The sequence below is a fragment of the Ornithodoros turicata genome, chromosome 2 (assembly GCF_037126465.1).
Source record: "Ornithodoros turicata isolate Travis chromosome 2, ASM3712646v1, whole genome shotgun sequence".
Lineage (NCBI taxonomy): Eukaryota > Metazoa > Arthropoda > Arachnida > Ixodida > Argasidae > Ornithodoros > Ornithodoros turicata.
Genome location: NC_088202.1, coordinates 31,066,354 through 31,087,777, shown reverse-complemented (window position 1 = coordinate 31,087,777; position 21,424 = coordinate 31,066,354). Strand labels below are relative to the sequence as shown.

General features: G+C 44.2%; 1 long non-coding RNA gene across 1 annotated transcript; it reads right to left on the bottom strand.

Moving 5' to 3' along the window:
• Positions 1-313: 313 nt before the first annotated feature.
• Positions 314-1,619, bottom strand: LOC135383296 (uncharacterized). Its single transcript, XR_010419796.1, has 3 exons — positions 1,116-1,619; positions 889-1,008; positions 314-562 (listed from the first exon to the last, which is right to left on the bottom strand). It is a non-coding gene; the product is annotated as an uncharacterized LOC135383296 (long non-coding RNA).
• Positions 1,620-21,424: the final 19,805 nt, after the last annotated feature.

Genomic DNA, 21,424 nt, shown 5'->3' with positions numbered 1-21,424 from the left:
CAATACCGTTTGCAAAATTTTCATATTTACAATTTGGTTAAAGTTTCGGCTTCAATCTTTCCACTTTTCTTGGGCGCAGCTCCCGGCGTCGGGAAATTGGCGCCCCCATCGCCCGGCAGCAGCCGCAGTAGCCCCCTCCTGCATTCACGGTTGGGTCGCCGCAGGAGGGAGACCCCCACGTATAGCTGTGCGTGGCTTTCCCGTGTCTGGGGAAAGGGGGATCCTGGCGGTTGAGTGGACCCGGAGGTTGTTTTGGACCCTTCGGGGCCCCTCCGGGAAAGCAACACACCGCTTTGACCCCTGCTTCCCATAGTCGGGTAGTCCTGGAAGGCCCGGCCAGGATTATTCAGCTAGTCGCCATCTCCCTTTTCATTACTTTTTCTTTCTCCACTCCTTCACTGTCTTCCTTCTCCTCCCTTCACCTTCTTTGGCGGCAAGGGTCAACCTTGGGCAGTCTTTTCACTCTCCAGAAGCTGCACTAGGGTATAGTGCAGAGGTAGGTGTTAGCGTGCGGGGCACGTTCCCCAAGTTGGGCTCCATGGTGGGCGACACGCCTGCTGCACTGAACAATAATATCTTCTTACATGGATAACCACCACTCTAAAAAAACTGATCGGCGCCTAAAACGGAGCCGCACCGAGAGACCTGAACCGAATCTGCGTGATCTGTCTCCAGACCCTTGGTTTCCGAAGTTCCTAATAATTCAGTCTAAGGAAGAGGGAAAGCCACTTGCTAAAATTTCTCCTTTTGTTGTGGCGAAGGAACTCGAAAAAGTAATCGGTAAATCTTACAACGCAAGAAAACTGAATGCAGGGGATATCCAGGTCGAAGTACAGAACAAACATCAAAGCACGGCACTACAGACACTGTCAAACATCGGGAACATACCTGTAAATGTTAACGTACACCGCACACTGAACATAACCAAAGGTGTAATATCAGAAGATGAACTCATCGAATGCACAGAATCTGAGATTGAAGATGGACTGAGTGAGCAGGGCGTGGTCTCTGCAAAACGGATCATTATGAGGAGGGATGGTAAGGAAATCCCAACCAAGCACATTATTCTTTCTTTTCAACTACATGCGTTACCTTCTAATATAAAGGCTGGTTACCTCAGTTGCAATGTCAGACCATACATTCCAAACCCAAGACGTTGTTTCAAGTGCCAGCATTTTGGGCACAGTTCGCTTGTCTGCCGCGGACACTCCACCTGCCCAAAGTGCTCTGGCAAAGACCATTCGCCAGAGACTTGCAGCAATGAGTACCGTTGTGCCAACTGCCAGGGCAACCACCCGGTGTACTCTCGATCGTGTCCACGTTGGAAAGAAGAAAAAGAAATCATAAAGATCAAAACCGTACAAAACATTCCTTACAGAGCTGCAAAGACACAATACGAATTTCAAATGAAAGGATCTTTCTCCGAAGTGGTGCGCAGGGGAGTGGCACCACCAAGGAAATCTGTGGAAACTCAAACCTGCTCGCAGGTCTCTGAGTTCCCACCCTACACTCCCCAACAGGAGGCTGGAGACACTCAGGTGACTCCTGCAGTTACGGAGGCCAGCCGTTCAACTGGCCACAAAGAAACAGCCATGGCCTCCTCTAAGGTCGATGGCACACAATCAGTTTGGGACTGGGTCGTAAAAACCCCTTCCCAAAGAGGCACCCAAAGTATGGAGGTCGATGATGATGACTGCATGTCGCAGAAGTCATCGTCGAGCCTCCCCAGCATTCCTTCACAACGGAAGGAAAAACGAGAAAAAGGACGAGGAAGGGGTTTCAAAGGGAATGAGCAACAGAAACAACCCCCGCGAAGGGTCCAACCCCCCTAAATGGTACAAGTCCTTTCTAGTCGTTGTCACCAAGTGCTGCGCTTTCTTTTCCTCCTTTTTAGTGTGACCGTTATGAACCACTTCCTCCAGTGGAACTGCCGTGGTTTACTTTCTAACTTAGACGACATTAACGATCTCTTCGACAAGTACAATGCAGCATGTTTCTGCCTCCAAGAAACATACTTAAACACACACACACCAAATCCAATTCGTAGACACAATGTATTTCGAAGAGATCGAACAGACGCCACTCGCGCATCTGGTGGCGTGGCTGTCGTCACACGAGGAACTGTTCCGTCCAAAGAAGTCCACTTAGTTACAGACTTGGAAGCCGTAGCCGTGCAGATGTGTCTGGACAGAATTGTCACTATCTGCTCGGTCTATTTGCCACCATCAGGAAGTTTTGCACAGAGGGATATAGAACACTTAATGAGCCAACTTCCAACTCCATTTATACTCTTAGGCGACTTTAACGCCCACAATCCGCTTTGGGGCAGTGCAAGAACCGACGGCCGAGGGAAAATGTTGGAAAGGGTCTTGTTATCAACCTCCATCTGTCTTTTAAATACAGGAGCACCTACGTACGTCCACTGTTCAAGTCAGTCTTTTTCGGTCTTAGATTTATCGCTTTGCAGTCCATCTCTATATCAAAATATAGAATGGAGTGTGGAAGAAAACCCACTTGGGAGTGATCACTTTCCAGTGGTCCTGAAGTATATGTGTGCAGTCAATAGTCTGACAGCATGCCGCCCTAGATGGAAGCTCCAACATGCTGACTGGAATGCTTTCTCTAAAAAATGTGACCTGTCGTTAACCCCTTGTGGAGAGGATGACGATTGAAGAGGCCAACAATGTAATTACCAACGTCATCCTCGATGCAGCAACACAATCCATTCCCCAGACTTCCGGTCGTCTACCGAAACGACCGAAGCCATGGTGGAACAGCGAGTGCAAGGAAACTCGTAAACTTCAAAATCGTGCGTGGGGTACATTTCGGAGGTACCCCACATCACAAAATCTTCTTTTGTTTAAAAAGGCGAGAGCCAAGGCCAGATGGACGCGGAAACAAGCAAAGCGGTCATCTTGGCACAACTTCGTGTCTTCTCTATCTCACAGTACCCCCTCCAAAGTAGTGTGGGACAGACTTCGCAAAATCAGAGGAGAACACCGCAGTTATACAATCCCTCTTTTAGAAGTCAACGGGCAGGTGTGCGGAAGCCTACAAGAACAGGCGGATGCGCTCGGACAACATTTTGAACGCATCTCTGATTCATCCCATTACAGTCCCGAATTTCTTAGAGTAAAAAGAAACACTGAGAAACGAAAAATTCCAATGAGTGGTGGTGATGAGTACGTGTACAATCAGCGGTTCACGATGGTGGAGCTTCAGCGATCCCTATTCGCTGCTAAAGCCACTGCCCCGGGCCCAGACAGAGTAACCTACTCTATGCTGTGCCACTTGTCCGATGACTCAAAAAAATTGTTGCTCCTTTTCTTTAACCGCGTTTGGGCAGAGGGAACATTACCATTATTATGGAAGACTGCGACTGTCATTCCCCTTCTCAAGCCAAGAAAGGAAGCATCGAACCCAGCCAGTTACAGACCTATCGCCCTTACGAGTTGTATTGGGAAGACATTTGAGCGAATGGTCAATAACCGGCTGGTTCATCATTTGGAAGAAAATAATTGCCTTTCTGAATTTCAATGTGGTTTTCGAACGGGGTGCTCCACTATGGATCACCTTGTTCGGCTAGAAACCACAATCCGTGAAGCCTTCGTCAGAAGACAACATTGCCTATCCGTTTTCTTTGATTTAGAGAAAGCGTATGACACTGCGTGGCGACACGGTATTCTGCAGGATCTTTACTCCTTTGGCGTGGAGGGCAGACTCCTTAGATGCATTTCAAACTTCCTCCAGCACAGATCCTTTAGAGTGCGATTGGGAACCACTCTATCCCGCCCCTTCGTACAAGAGAATGGTGTCCCGCAGGGATCCGTTCTCAGTGTTGTCTTATTTATTGTGAAAATCAACTCTGTGACCAATGTCATCCCAGGCTCCATATCTTTCTCCTTGTACGTGGATGACATTCAAATATCTTGTTGCTCCGCGAACCTGTCAATATGCGAACGACAGATGCAGGTAGCCATCAATAATATGGCCAAGTGGTCTTCATCAAATGGATTTAAATTTTCAGCTGAGAAAACTGTGTGTGTCCATTTCTCTAGGATTAGAGGACTCTTTTCACCACCTACACTGCAGCTTAACCGACGAGATATCCTTGTTCAACCAGAAGCCAAATTTCTTGGCATCACTTTCGACTCGAAGCTGACCTTCAAGGCTCATGTCCAAAACCTAAAGATAAAGTGTGTCAAATCATTAAACATTCTAAAAATAATTTCTCACAGATCTTGGGGTGCAGACCATGAGACACTGCACAAAGTGTATACTGCATGTATTCGCTCGAAACTTGATTATGGGTCCTTTGTCTACGGCTCTGCTCGCGAGTCGGTGTTGAAAGCCCTGGACCCTGTCCATCACCAGGGGCTCAGGCTCGTGCTTGGCGCCTTCCGAACGTCTCCAGTACAGAGTCTATACGTTGAATCAAAGGAATGCTCCTTGAAAAGACGGCGTTCTTACCTCGGTACGTCGTACGCACTTAGAATACATAGTCAACCCCAAAATCCAGCCTCGACTTGCGTCAAGCACACACGCTTTAAACAGCTGTTTATTAACAAGCCCTCTGTGGTCCCTCCATTCTCCTTGCGAATTGCATCGGAGTTTGATTGCCACGGTTTCACGTCCTGTGACCTACAAGTTGTAGAGTGTAGCAGAAAGCTCCCACCCTGGGAACCACCTCCAAGGTCTGACACCTCTTTGTCAAAATACAAGAAACAAGACAGTGCCTCATCAGTACTTCAACAAGAGTTTGCACACTTGAAAGGCAGCTTTGATACCCATACTGAGATTTACACAGATGGGTCCAAGTCTAGCGCAGGAGTGACTTGTGCCATGATTTGTGGCGCGCACACAAGGTCTCATCGTATAAAAACATTTGCATCAATTTTTACTGCCGAGGTTTACGCCATTATCTTGGCTCTCAACTACATCCTTCAAGATTCCATAAAGTCCTCTGTTATACATACAGACTCCTTGAGTTCCATTAACGCAATTTGTAGTCAGCACTCAACAAAGAACTTTCTTGTGCAGCGAACAAGATCTTTAGCCAGTTTGGTAAGGACAAAGGGGTACTCCCTTATCTTGTGCTGGGTGCCCAGCCACGTAGGCATCAAAGGCAATGAGTTAGCAGATAATGCAGCTGCAGCTGCTCTCCCAAATGACATCACACCTTTTGAGATGTCCGTGCAAGACATGAGATCGGCACTCAAGAAATCACTGCACAGAATATGGCAAGCCTTTTGGAACACACAAACAAATAACAAGCTCCACTTAATTAAACCTCACATTCAGGATACAGGAGACCGGCTGGAAAACCGCCTGTTGTGCACTGTACGGGCAAGGTTACGTATAGGCCATACGTACCTTACACACGGTTTCTTACTTCGGGGAGAGGAGCCACCTCAGTGTGCGCACTGTGGTCAGCTCCTGTCTGTTGTACACATACTCATCACATGCACACATCATGAAATCCATCGCAAACATCACTTCAAGGAATTTTATGAATACTTCTTACCTCTTCACCCAGCCCTATTGCTTGGTGAGGAGGCTCTCGTCCCTTTTACAAGCGTCTTTGATTTCCTGAGAGACGTTGGCGTTATTAGCCTTTTGTAGTCGCAGAGTAATGTTTTACACGTATACGCTCATCTTTTATTAGTCATCATGTTTACTCTTAAATAACCATAACGTCACCACTGTCTCAATCATACCTCAGTTTGTGGCGCATTATGATCTTTGTTGTCAATGCGCCATTAAACTCCAATCATCATCATCATCATCATCTTGGGCGCAGCTACAAAAACACTACTCGTCGCACGCGCGCTAATTGATTTCTAGTCGTTTATCAGCCGATACGACAGAAAATAAGGATCGCTATTTTTTCATCGCCTACGTATATAAAAGAACTGAAATTGCGCAATCTCGAACTGATTTCTAAGACCGAAAGCAGGACCAAATTCAGGAGGAATTGAAAGTATTCCACGCAATTTTCGCGATAAATAATAATAATAATAATACCTTTATTAGTTTGCCCAAGAAGAGCCGTAGCCTTGGTGTTGGCGCACGCAGACAATGCAGTATTTACAAATATATACACACACACACATATATAAGTAGTAGAAGGGGAAAGAGCCTGGTAACCAAAGAGCATGGTGACCATCGGTCCCCACCGCTCTAGATAGGAAGATATTTGGAGCAAGATCGTTCGCGCCAAGGAGGAGCACGCACCAAGACCGCCCCGTGCGTTTCGCGGCCGCGCGTCGCGTAGAGAGGTGTTTCCTTCTCGCGTTTGAACATGCATGAACACGCAAAGTACATCTTATTCCCTTTCCACATCTTTTAATACATCCCCGAGCGGGGAGTTTCAATCGTCATTTACCAACGATCAACTCACCCATCAACTTTCTACACAAAATGGGAGCTGCATGGAAGCTTTTCACTCGATGTTTTGGAAAGGAATATGATGAGCGGGAGACGGTGGACGAGAAAAAATGGCGACTTAAACAAGAAATATATGAAGGCAAAAGCAGAAGCTGTGAGGAGGTTCCTCGCACACGAGCGTCTTATAGAAATGAAGCATCGTTCCGCAAAAAGTCAAGACGATCAAATCGATTGGTGAGATGTACAATAAATCCATTTCTCACAACATCACTTATTCATTGTGTCGTTTACTTTTGCATCGTGATGTCTGACGCAGGTCGGTTTGCTTTTATCCACCCTGCAAGGGTTATTATTTGCGGTCCTTCCATGTCCGGTAAAACCTATCTAGTTCGTAACATTCTAAGAAATCTTACAGTATTCACTGTAGTCCCAGAGCAAATCTTTTACGTTAGCAAATATGATGCGACCTGGCAAAATGATTTCGCAAATGATGTTACATTCCAGAAAGAGTTACCAAAGACATGGGATGAGAGCGTGCCTACTTTGATTATAGTCGACGATCTCATGACTGAGAAGAATGTGATGCAAGAAATGGTTCATCTCTATACGAGAGCATCACATCATAAGAACACATCCATTATTTTTCTTTGTCAGTACTTATTTCACAACGATGTCAACTATAGAACATTATCTCACAAACCCATCGAGCGACAAAGCAATGTCGCTGGATGGGGCTCAACAACTACTGGACGGTTGAAAAACGCCAAGTACTAATATGCCAAATGTGTGCATGGAACGCACGCATCATTTTATGTTTGATGTTTGGTCGATCAATAATGGACTTGTATGTATGTTTCGAAAATGAATCGGGTTTCATCAGTTATTTTAAGCTGCAGCTTAAAATAACTGATGAACCCCCCCCATATCAGCCCTCCTAAAATCAATATAAAAATTTTATATTGATTTTAGGAGGGCTGATATGGTGTTCCTGCACGTTCTTGCTTGTTTCGGGGTTTCAGGGACTTATAACTGGTCGACAAAGGATGACTCTTATGTGGCCGTATGTGACCCTGTATGACTCCTGCATGGTCTACATATAGGACCCATGTAACTCCTACATCCTCAATGCAGGAACTTATGGGTCCTGCATGGTCCTACATGACTCCTGCATGGGCTCGTTTAGGATCCCGTAATGGCATACACAGGAGTTATATAGGACCTTATGGCTACTACATGACTCCTGCATGGACTCGTATAGGATCCCATAATGACCTACACAGGAGTTATATAGGTTCCTAAATAACCCATAAGGATCCTGTAGCATCCCATATAATTTTACACAGGACCTATATGAATTACTTATGGGTTTTTTCAATAGGGTTACGATGACTCATTTAATTCCTGGGTTCCAGCCCAAGATGTCGCGAAGTTCTGATTTTTACATGTATCTCCTATCCAATGATTGTACGGATATGCACCCGAACAACAGTCTCAATGACTTTACAATCACTCTGAGTGCACCACTACAAGTGAATGAAGAATATGAAGTCGGCCTGCATGAACTTTCCATCTCTAATGTATTCTACAACGTTCCACGGACTAACGATGCTACTATACATATTACTTCCAGAAGCATTATTGAGCTGCGTAAGGAAGTTGTTGTGATATCGACTTTGGAACACGCGCTGCAAGATTTTTTAAAAGAATTCAACATCGCATTTGGTTATGTTGATGGAAGGTACACATTCCAACTACCTCAAATAATTCGTTCTATTAAGTTTTCGGATGAAGAATTGCAACAAGCCATGGGTGTGTCCACTATACAGGGTTTGAAAGTTGCAGGTGCTAAAGTTCCACGTCAGAACATGTACATGGGAGAGGAAGCTATCTCAAAGATGCTTTTAAAGGAAGAGGTGACTATCATTACACAATATGCTCCAATCATATTCATACCAGGTCGCCCTATCACTGTCACACTAAATCGCTTCTTTAAAAGATATGAAATCGATGGAAAGATACTATTTCAAAACAATACCTATACATTATTGGTCCCACGTCTCTTTGTTATCCCTGAACAACTCAAGAGACTCCTCAAATTAAACTCCAGTAAACTGTTAGAAAATACAACACAATACATTGGAGATCCATTTACATTCAGTTTTGGTGTTGTTCTAGAAAAAGTAATACTTGCAAGGGAAGAAGTCAAAATTCCACCAAATTATTACGAGACACCACGTTCGCTTCTACAAGCTGTCAGAGGTGTGATAGGCAGCAGTGCTATACTAACATACAATGAAGATACACAGCTGTTTACTTTCACTCCACTTGATGGAGTAACTATAGATCTTTCTGAATATTTGAGTAATATGTTGGGTTTCGCACCAATTCAGTCTATTGCAAACACCACCACCGGAACCACACCACTCAATCTTAAACCATTGTTTCATAATTTCATGATTTATTGTGACATTATCGAATCATCTCATGTAGGTGCAAAAAAGTTTCCCATTTTGAAACTCATCCCATATTTACATAAAGATGATCCCCAGATTCATTACAGCTTCCATAACGTGCAATATTTGAAGCTGTTACAGAACGAAATCACGTCAATTTCGATTAAGTTGTTTGATGAGACAGGTCGTCCACTTCATTTTAGAGGACCAGGTCGTACAGCTCTAGTTCTACACTTCAAAAATGTATCTTAAAGCAGTGCCAGAGATCCATTATGGATTGGGACTTGGTGATTTAGTGCCATACAAAGGGCCTCTCTTTCAAACTGGGAATGGCTTCTTTAGTTCTTTGCGTAAGCTAGCATTGCCACTATTGCATCGTGCGAAGACTTACATAGCCCGTACTGCGATGATCGCAGCGAAAAATTTGGCGAAAAAGTTATCTGAAGGGCAAAACATCAAGCAAGCACTGAGAGCAAGCTCAAATGAATTAGGCACACAGATTTTGAAGGACATTGCCGGCAGCGGACATCGAAGGAAAAAGAGGAAGAGAAGAGACATTTTCGATTAATCCTCTGTAACCATGAAATAAAGAAGACACTTTTTGTCATACATTGATGTTTCTTCTTTATAAAGAAAAAGGTTTTTCTATGGAAAAGGGTCGCACTCCGAAAATGGCGCCCGAGAGGGGTTAGAAGTCGGGACAATGGGTCGCCCCCTTTCACCTGTAGAAAGTGTGGCGGACAATGCTTCGAAGCGGTCATCGCATTCCGAAAAAACAGGTGGCCCAGGTAGGGCTGGCTTGTGAGGGCGATGTCAAAAGGTAAAGGGGGATTGGAGGACAATGATTCCAATCGTGAACGGGATCGCATTCAAAAAAAGTGGTCGGCGGGGGGTTAGAGGAGTGGATCGACTGGCGGTTAGCAAAATGGACCACGGTCGCCTTTCACGATGTGGACAATGCTTCGAATCGTGAACGGGATCGCATTCTGAAAATAGTGGGTCAGCGGGGGGTTAGAGGAGTGGAACGGGAGGTGGTTAGCAAAAACGGACCATGCTCGCCAGCGGACAATGTAAAAGGGTAAGGGGACTGGAGGACAATGATTCCAATTGTGAACGGGATCGCATTCTGAAAACAGCGGGTCAGCGTGGGGTTAAAAGTGTGCATCAGCACCCAAGCTGGTTAGAAGTCGAGCAATGGGTCGCCTTTCACTTGTAGAAAGTGTGGTGGACAATGCATCGAATCGGCCATCGCATTCCGAAATACAAGTGGCCCAGGTAGGGTTGGGTTGAGAGGGTGATGTCAAAAGGTAAAGGGGGATTGGAAGAGTCTTTTCGCTCGGGTAAGATGCTAACAAATAAAGCTATGAGGAAAGCATTGTACCTTTTCATTTGCAAAGATGTCGCAGGTTAACGTTGTACACGCACAGTCCCAGCTGGCTTTGAAGGAGTGTGAGTTATTCAACATACCGCCAACCCAAGTTTCAATAGAATCATGCGAGGCGCAAGTTTATTATCCTGTTTCTACAATCAGCGGAGGAGAATCGACGATCGAATGGAACATAACAAATCTCTCAGACTTGTATCTCGATTTATAATCTCTGTATTTTAATATAACTATGCAGATATTGAGGTCGGACTGGACTGAACCAATTACCCGAAGAGCAGACGGTATCACTGAGGACATTGTATTCCCAGTCAACAACTTGGGTGCCGCTTTATTTAAATATGTAACCATTCACTTGAATCAACGTCTTGCAAGCAGTAACTGTTTGAACTCCTATTGATGTATGATTGATACCCTACTTCATACGAATACTCATCTGCAGAAGACTTTAGATGATTGTGCAATGTATACATATGACACAGGAGAGCATGCAGCAAATGATCCAGTCGCTCGGTATGCAAAGTTGCGCATAGCTAGGCCAAGTGGAGGAAAACTATTTGAAATTGTCATGAAAGTTAACACCGACCTCACAAACCAAGGGAGGCTTTTGTTACCCGGTGTGGGGGTTCGAGTGACTGCTCTACATAATACGGATAGCTTTAGATTGCTAACTGGCACCAATGAAACTCATAAGCATCAATTGAAAATCCACAGCGCGGCACTTGTAGCACGCAAAGTCAAAGTTAGCAACTCAAGTTTTATTGCACACCAGAAAGCCCTTAGATCATCCCCGGCATGTTACATCATGCGTGGACTAGAAAGCAAAGTCCGCTCGCTTTCGCCGGGCCTTCATGATGCAATCTTTGAAAACTTATTCCCTGATAGAATTCCTGATCAACTTACTGTATGTCTAGTTCGCACCGAGGCTTATCAGGGTGATTACAAGTCGAGCCCCTTTTGTTTCGAACATTTTAATGTTAGTTCTGTAACACTATCAGTTGATGGACACAGGAAGCAACTATCCTATGACTGGGAAAATGATCTGGGTAGAGCAAGCTACTACGAATTCTTGTATCAACTGAATGAAAAACATGTCGACTTGAGTTATGAAAAATATAAAAAAAAATTCCTTTATCATGCATTGGAACTTGAGTGCTGACGAAAGTTTTGGTTCCTACTTTAATCCATTGCGGAAGGGCAATTGCAGGATTGAAATGAAGTTTGCTAAGCCATTACCTTGCGCAGTGTCGGTTATACTTATTAGTGAAGCGCCCAAGATTTTATCAGTCGATGGTGATCTTGTTGTTCGAGTGGACTAAGCATGAATGTGTTTGATCTGGAATTACTGTTTTCTCTGAACCATGAAACTTTGAATATGTATCGCGGGACCTTCGCAATTGATATGATACCAAGTTTAACGACAGAAGGGTTTGTAGTTATCAATACACACCCACACGACGGTCCTGGAGAACACTGGCTATTGTACATGAGAGACAGGAATGACAAGTACATCTATGTGGACAGCTTTGGTCTACCACCGATTGAAGAAGAGCTGCTAGATCTACCTGCTGATCAGTATTGCGAGAAATGCATTCAAAGCATTTACAGCTCACACTGTGGACTTTTTGTTTGTTTCTTTGCTTCCCGTCTTTGTAAGAATTACCAACTCAAGAGCATTGTTTCCTTATTTGACAATAACCTTGTACACAATGACCTCAAGATAATAAAAATGATTGAAGAGGAATACCTCATTTAAAGAAAAATGTCTCATTTTATTTCTTCAATGTACAGACCTCTTTCAGATAGTCCTCCAGACTCGACACCTTGCGACAACCATCTTTCTTGCGACGCACGATGTATTCAGAGTGTTGGATGTAAAAGTTTCGAATTATTGGTCGCTTGAGTCCAGCATTAAGTATGGTTGGAGAGATATTGTCACCCTGACGATACCGTCGCAACAAGTCACACTTGATGGCGACGAAGCGTTGGAGCCTCCGACTAATCTTTCCTCGTTTCGTCCGCATCGGAAACGGGAGAATTTGCATAATGAGACGAAAATCAGCCTCTGGCCCGTTGCAGTTCAGATAGGAGTTTAATTTCATCAAATCCTTGTACATCAGCCATTGTACCGTCAAAGCAAATCGTTCACTGGGCTTCATGGTTGATCCGAGCTTGGATGGCAACCGAGATAAGGTCGGATGTTATTGTCTAGCCAATGAGATGGATTCGATGACCACAATCCACCACAACGACAGCGTCGCAGATGCTCATCATATTGTATAAAGAAAGTTCTGGGTGCTGGCTTCAATGTCTTCACAAGAGGAAGATCCCACGTCAGGAGACAATCAGAATCTTAACAAAGAATCACATTTTTAGAGAGGGAAAAACGGGAAAACTTTCCATACATACAATCGTCCCCAGAGACCGCGTAGCACTTCTGCGCTTCCATCGTCGACTGTGAGGGGGATGTTGAAAAGGAATCCGATGGAGAGGATGTGCATACTTTCCCTATTGGTTGCGTTTTTCCTTAGTTTGCAATTGGTTGTTTACTACAAAGACTTTTGCTACATGTGGATTTCTCTAGCCCACCATCTTGTTGCTAAAAGTTGTTTATACAAAGTAGGAGAGGATGTGATATGATAATGAGGATGCGTCAGCTTTAAAAAATGAAGATTTGGTTCCTAGAGCATCACTTGGAAGCAATATGGCCAACGATGGTGGTAAGTTTTGATGGTTTTTACCTTAAAGTTAGGTTTCTTATGAAAGTTGTCTTTCTCAGTTTTCTCGAGTTTTGAAGATGATGATGATAGTGGTGAGTTTTGGTGGTTTTTCTCATCAAGTTCATTTTCTTAAGAATATTATCTTTCTCAGTATTCACGTCGAGCCCTGTGTTTTACTTCGAAGACGGTAAGGAAATGGTGAATATGAAAAGCGAGAAGTATCTAAAGTTCCATTCTTTTCAGCGCCTGAGTCGCCACCACCAAGCTGTACGTATTAGCGACATTTCATAGATTTCATGTTAATATATGAGTTTCATTTCAGATGAATCAGTTTGTGTGGTATCAAATGAAAGTACGTACCAGCATATGACTTTGATTACTTGATCTTAATAGCAAATATCTTTTTAGACGATCACCGGGTACCACCACCAGACAGTGAGTATAGTTATAGATCCTGTTTCCATGTCTGATCTTAATTGCAAATATCTTTTAGATGATCATCGGGTACCACCACCAGACAGTGAGTATAGTTATAGATCTCGTTACCATGCTTGATCTGAATTGCAAATATCTTTTTAGATACTCACTGGATACCACCTCCTGACAGTGAGTATAGTTATACGTCTCGTTACCATGCTTGATATTAATAGTTGTTGTCTTTGTTGTCAGATTACCCTGGCCCCCCTATGCAGTGTATGTATTAGTGAACATTCTCTTTCAGGATATAGTGTTCCAATGGCATATCATTTTATGTACATGATGATATTCATAGTTGTTGTCTTTGTTTTCAGACTACCCCGGCCCCCCTATGCATCGTATGTATAAGTGAATGTTCTCTTTCAGGATATAGTGTTCCAGTGGCATATCATTTTATGTACATGATGATATTCATAGTTGTTGTCTTTGTTTTCAGACTACCCTGGCCCCCCTATGCAGTGTATGTATTAGTGAATGTTCTCTTTCAGGATATAGAGTTCCAGTGGCATATCGTTTTTATGTAGCCGATATTAATAGTTGTTGTATTTGTTTTCAGATTACCCTGGCCCCCCTATGCAGCGTATGTATAAGTGAATGTTCTCTTTCAGGATATAGAGTTCCAGTGCCATATCATTTTATGTAGATAATGATATTCATAGTTGTATTTGTTTTCAGACTACACTGGCCCCCCGTTTTCAGATTACCCTGGCCCCCCTATGCATCGTACGTATATGTGAATGTTCTCTTTCAGGATATAGAGTTCCAATGGCATATCATTTTATGTAGACGATATTAATAGTTGTTGTCTTTGTTTTCAGACTACCCTGGCCCCTCTATGCAGTGTATGTATAAGTGAATGGAAGTGTGGATGTTGTTCTTAATATTTAGGTTCTCTTTCAGATCATTGCTGCTACTGCTGCAGTGAGTCATCTGGTTGGGTAAGCAATGTGGCGAATGCTGATTATATGTTATCTTTCAGATCCGGACGCCATTAGGGACATTATTCGAGAAAGTTTACTGCAATCATTAATTGATTTACTAAATATGGAATAAAAAGATTTTCTGTTGTAGAAAATGTGTACTGTCTTGTATGTTTCTTCTGTTTCAGGTGTAAAGGTTTTTCCGCTGGGGTTTTCTCCTTCACGCAGATTGGCAACATAATTGGCAATCCCCGGCACCATTGGCTTTAATTGGCATTACTAAGCATCATTGACTTTAATTGGCATTACTAAAATATTTTTCACTTGTACAAATGTGTATGTCTATTGTTTGCATGTCTTCAGGAGGAGAGTATGCAATGTTAAATGACGATTGAAACTCCCCGCTCGGGGATGTATGAAAAGATGTGGAAAGGGAATAAGATGTACTTTGCATGTTCATGCATGTTCAAACACGAGAAGGAAACCCCTCTCTACGCGACGCGCGGCCGCGAAACGCACGGGGCGGTCTTGGTGCGTGCTCCTCCTTGGCGCGAACGATCTTGCTCCAAATATCTTCCTATCTAGAGCGGTGGGGACCGATGGTCACCATGCTCTTTGGTTACCAGGCTCTTTCCCCTTCTACTACTTATATATATACATACATATACAGAGTAGGCGAAACATAACATAACATATTCAGGAAGAGGAACGTAACAGGAAGATATTCACACTGATACATACAGTACAGACTTAGAGATATACAGTACATAGCACTAAAAGAGAGAGAGAAAAAAAGAAAATAAACTCTACACTTCACGTGTTGCTGGCTAATGGCTGGAGTAATGGCTCCAGGGACAGAAGGTACTGGGAGAGTTCTGACGGATTAAAAAATAATAATAATAAAAAGAAACAGTGCGACTATGTGGCAAAACGGACTAGAGTTATCTTACATTCACGGCGCTTTTTAGCGGAAGTACGCTTTTTCCAAAATTTGGAAACCGACCCGACAGACCAGGCTTGTGCGTAACGCGTTACTAGAAATTGCGTTACTTGTAATTAATTATTGTTTGAGTAATTTTTCGATTAATCAGTTACTTTACTGTCAAAGTAACTTTTCGAGTAATCAATTACTTTTCTGAGTAATCGATTGCTTAGTAATTGATTACGTTTCCGGTTAAGATTAACTTGTCTTTCAGATGTTCTGCCCCAAGCCAAACCACTCGTGCCGTCAGCCTTTCTTGGGTCGTTCTACTTAGAGTCACTAGTTCTACTATAGCAAGCGTAACCTTTTAATAACATTGTAATAACGTTCTGGAATTTCAGGGTCTCTCTCCCTAATCTCTTCCTACACCAGTGTGGTGGTACCTGAAGCTTTGGAGGTTTAGTGAGTCATGGGGACGTTCCACGCAATGCTCTTCCACAATCGGGTCAACGTCTTCCCGGGCGATAAATACAGTACAGATCTACCTGTCCTACGCGTTTTGTTTATCGTATTCTTTCAGCTGTTCGGCTGTTGAACCCCTCCCCCCCATTTTTTTTTTCCTGAGCCACAAAAGACGGATATAATTTGCGTGAATGCTGAGCAACGACCGGAGAAACGCGTTACTTTTCTACTCGTTACTCAATTACATTTGAAGCCGAGTAATTGGTAACGGTAACCAATTACTTTTTGCGTATAAGTAACGGTAACGGTAATCAATTACATTTTCTGGGTAATCGGCACAAGTCTGCCCGACACAAATCGGTCAATGTTCAGAGCTATTTATGCCGATGCCGCTACAATTAGAGCTCTGCACGGACACGAGCCCAAGAGCCCGTTAGCCACGGGACCATGAACTTACCGTAATTTCACGCGTATTAGCCGCGGCTTATGCGCAATTTTTTTGTCAGGGGGCGCTCTGCGGCTTATCCACCGGTGCGGCTTATCGGATGACCGGATGACTTGCACGTTTAACGAGCTGACGAGTGGCGGAGAATTCAAAACGACGCGCACGTGGCAGATTGCGCGTGACTTATGCAGTGCTATTCACGTATCGCGCGAAGAGCTCCGTGCATGTGTTTCACCATGTCCACTTCTCTGCGAGCGGCCCAATCACCATTAGCTCGTTAGACGTGCAAGAGATTAAGGCCTCTGAGCCTGGCTGGGCTGGAGGCGTTGCTTCTTACATGATTTGTACCCAGGGTTGTACTGGCTACCGAAACAGAGTAACGCAATACCGCTACCTACTACTCCACAAAAAAGTAGGGCAACATTAGCGTCGTTACAAATTTGAAAAAGTAACGCCATGCCGCTGCCGCTACCAATTAAAAGTAACGTAAATACTATGCCGCTACTTTTCCGCTACCATACCGTTCTCTAGGCAGCACATTATCGCAGGCATCTCGTTGCTGAATGTGCCAAAAACCGGTGCAGTATTTATACAGCATGAAGTATGTCGTTACTTACAGCCAATATATGTTATTTGACATTGAGCTTGCAATGATAGTGTTTTTTTTTTTCGAGATGTCCGCGAATCCCAACATCAACTTTTCTGTTTGCTTACTCCCGATGGATTGAGCACTTTTCCTTGTGGTCAAGTGGTGTAACTGCCATCATAAGCGAACTCTCATCGAACCATCAGTAATTACCTACCATATGGCAAAAAGATCAAACGAAAGACGTTTGCTCATGCTTTGACCAGGAACAACGTGCTGTTCGCATACTGCACCAAAGCTTAGGCATCACATTGAGGAAATGGGAGATATTGTTGTTGCCATATACTGTACTACATACATTTTAATCAGCCTACTCAAAGTGAAAAGGTTTTGTTGATTCGCTTGAGTAACTAGGCATTACACTTATTCATGACGAGTCCTAATGCTCTTGTCATAACAAGAGACACACAAGAAAACCTGCTGTGTGAGTTTCAATACTGTGGGTATTAGTACAACAATAATTTCAATACTGATAACAAAAAAGAAACAGTGTACATTATATTGCACCACGTCAATAAAGAATTTTAGAAAAAATCTTCCTGGGAACAGCATCACGAAAGATACTGCCCCGACGACTGTTTTGTATTTCGTGCATTCAAACACACAGCTCACGTGGGGGCAGTCCGAGTTATCAAAGGGCCCTTCTGAAATACATAAAGGACGGGCTCGCCTTTGCCTTCCTCCACCACGTATGTGGATTTAGAGGAAGACCAGGGCACACATAATTAGTCTGCCAAAAGGGAAAGAACACAAGCGAGCTAGTGTAACGTTGAAGTGGGAAGCATCACCTCGAGCTTCATGTCTCTGTCCTAGTAGCACAATTTGTTGCCGGAAAGTTGTGATAATGTTTTACTCAAACGTTACAGAAACGTGGCTGATGTCCTCTTGAAAATCTGTTGCAGCAACATTGCTGCGAAACATTTCTGCAACATTGTGACAGTACTATAGGTTTTCCCGTCCATTTTAATCTAAGTGCCATCTGAATTGGTCCGGGTGCCATCTGAAATAATCCAAGCGCCATTCAATTTAATCCCGGCGCCATCTGAAAAAATCCAGATGCTATTCAATTTAATCCGGGTGCCATCTGGATTAATCCATGGTGTTTTTAGGCACTACAACCGTGTATTCACACGAGGGATATCGTTGTAGAGTACTTTAGTGGAAGAAAAAGTAAAAAAAAAAAGAAACTGCTGATGGAACTGAAGTTGTGCCATGTCTTATGTGGAACATTCCCACGACGCTGAGATATTGGGAGTTGGAGCGGAAGTATAGCAAACGATGGCACTGGTGCTGTCGTCTGCTACAGAATATCTTCTGACTGAACTGTTGGATATCCCGCGCAGTTAGAAGACGGCGAAAAGGCATGACTCACATAGCAGACGACACCACTGGTGCTGCCGTCTGCTACAGAATAACTTCTGACTGAACTGCAGGATATTCTGCGCTGTTAGCAGAACGGGAAAAGGCATGATGCTCACAGCAGGCGACACCAGTGTTCCTGTCGTCTGCGAAGGAATATCTTGTGACTCTGCCGCAGGATATTCTCTGCGGTTTGAAGAGCACGGAAAGACATCACGCACATCCCGCAGCGTAGTCACAAGATATTCCGTAGCAGACGACAGGACCAATGGTGCCGTCTGCTATGTGAGTCATGCACTTCGTGCTCTTCTAACCGTGTGGAATATCCTGCAGCTCAGTGAGAAGATATTCTGTAGCAGACGACAGCACCGGTGTCGTCTGCTAGGTGAGCCATGCCTTTTCGCGCTATTCTAACTTCGCGAAATATGAGCAGTTCAGTCAAACGATATTCTGTAGCAGACGACAGCACCAGTGGTGTCGTCTGCTATGGGAGTCATGCCTTTTCGTGCTCTTCTAACCGTGTGGAATATCCTGCAGCTCAGTCAGAAGATATTCTGTAGCAGACGACATGACCAATGCTGTCGTCTGCTATGCTTCCGCTTTAACTCTTGATATCTCGGCACCGTGCGAATGCTCAACATAAGACGCAGCAGAATATAAGTCCTGTCAGCAGCTTTTTACTTTTCCCTCCACTATATGTCTGTAGAATATTCTGCGAGGATGTCCCTCGTGTTAGTACACGGTTATAGTGCTTAAAAACACCATGGATTAATTCAGATGGCACCCGGATTAAATCAAATAGCATCTGGATTTTTTCAGATGGTGCCCGGATTAAATTGAATGGCGCTCGGATTATTTCAGATGACACTTGGACTAAAATGGACGGGAAAACCTGTAGAACCACGTTTCCCCAACACAAATGCAATATTGGGATAACATTTCCGTCATGTTTCCACAATATTGGGACACCGTTATAGCAATATTCTTCAACGCACACACAATATTGTGGCAACATTTGGGTAATGTTTTCGCTCCATTATGACAGTGTTACAGCCATATTTCTTTACCACAACACAGCATTTAGACTACAGTTATGTAACGGTCCACAACACTGTAAAGCGTTACATCTGTATTTGTTGAACACACCCCAGGTAGCACCGAATGGTATGGCAACATTTAATCAATGTCATACTGCGACGTTGCCCAAACCTCGCTAACTTCATTTTCAACATTCATTTGTAACACTCGAGCAACGTGTACACAAACAACATTGCGGCACCGTATGTACACATTTTTCAATGCGTGAGTTCACTTGAATAATTTGCCTTGCACACGACATGATGCAACCGGCCTCGGTGGCTCAGTCGGTAGCGTGTTCGGCTTCTGATTCCGAGATCGCGGGTTCGAACCCGGCCGAGGACGCCAGCAACTTGGTGGCAAGGTACAAGTTGCTTAGACACGCCGTCTTCCGCGAGGGACGTTAAATACGGGGTGCCGTGTGATGAACTTTCATCGCACGTTAAAGAACCCTCAGGTGGGCAAAAGCAATCCACAGACCGACCGCTGTGGCGTCGCTCATGATCTCAGTTGTCTCGCGACGTAAACACCCAATTATTAATATTACGACATGATGCAATGTACAAACAATGTTTTTGTTTTTGTGTAGGCTATACACAGGTGCTGGGGCTCATACGGTGGTGTCCTACGTTCAAGATCACCAACGAAGCTCCGGATGTTGAAGTGCTCCCTGCTCGTGCATGTGGTGGCAAACTGATTCTTGCAGAAGCTGTGGAGCAACAGAGTGAAGTAGGATCAAACGAATGACACACACACCAAAAAAGAAGAGGAAATGTATTATCTAAGCATTTACAACCGATGGCATTTAACCCTCCTTGCAGGCAGGGGCGGATTTAAGGGTCTGTCATGCGGGGTGGGCGGTCTTAAGGAAATTTCGTGCTTTGCGGCGCAGCATCGTCCAGGAGATAGGGTTTTTATATCGGGAACACGACCGTATGGGGGGGGGGGGGCGACCGCCCCCCCGCCCTTCCTTAAATCCGCCCCTGCTTGCAGGGGTTTCATAAGTGAAGAGTTCAATGCTGCTGACACACCCGTGTGTGCAACTCTGAGACCTACCACCACAGCTATTCAAACCGGCCCTTTTCAGGCTACCCAACACTTCTACAAGGAGATAGCACTGCAAGAAGAACCTAAGTGCATTCAAATAAGCTTTGTGCCTGTCTGTTCTTTGTTGGATACCTGCATTTTCACTACAACAATGAAAGAAGCTACAGTACTGACAGCCCACTTTAGTGCTGCAGTTGCAGAAATATATTGGCTTCGATCCCCCTTTTGGTCTCAGCAAGCAGAAATTTCCCAACAGCATCTATAGTGACCTAATATGTCTCTATTCCAATAAATGGTACATCCTCAGACAACATATTACTCAATTAGGTATGCATACCCAAGGTAGGTATGCATCAAGGGAAGTAACAGGCAGCAAAGCACATCTGAGACACTGAAATATGAATATGCAAAATTTCACTTTTCCTGAACGTCAAGTTTTGCACAAGGACGGTTTTGAGTAGGATCTGTTAGGAGATATATCTCTGTGAAATTAAGCTGGCATTTCTGTTTTGTTGTTTAAACACCGACCATTGCAGCTGCACTGTTTTAATTTGTCCTCCCCGGCTTCAACAAAATCATTCCTGCACAGTTTCACAAGGCTGAAGATTTTCAGAACTCCTTATTGTGTAGATGCTGCATAGAATACATTTACATAACATAACATACACAGTGGCTGCCGTTCTGGGAGCAGTTCCGTGCGGCAGTGCACAGGAAATGGAAGATTGACGAAAACAGAAAAATGCTAGTACTTGAGTACATTAGTGAAAGGACAGGCAGCGTCGGCTATTCCCGGACTGCAGGCGACGGAGGCATGCTACGACGATGCAATAGAGCGCGATGGAATGCAGCTTTTCGGGGACACCGTTCGAATTGAGCGTGAGTACCTTACGAGGCTTCGAAATTTACCAGCGGTAAAATCGTCGGCCGATGTGCCGGGACTCCGATCTTTGTGCTCCGGGACTCCGAGCCTTGGATGTGTCGAGTGACACTTACGTGTCAATGATGATAGACATCCGCAAATCGTCGCTGCCTGGAGACATGGTCGTGGAATACCGACGGATGACTCGATATGGGACGGCTCTGCTCGATGTGGACGGAGTAACAGAGAACGACGCAGCGTAACGC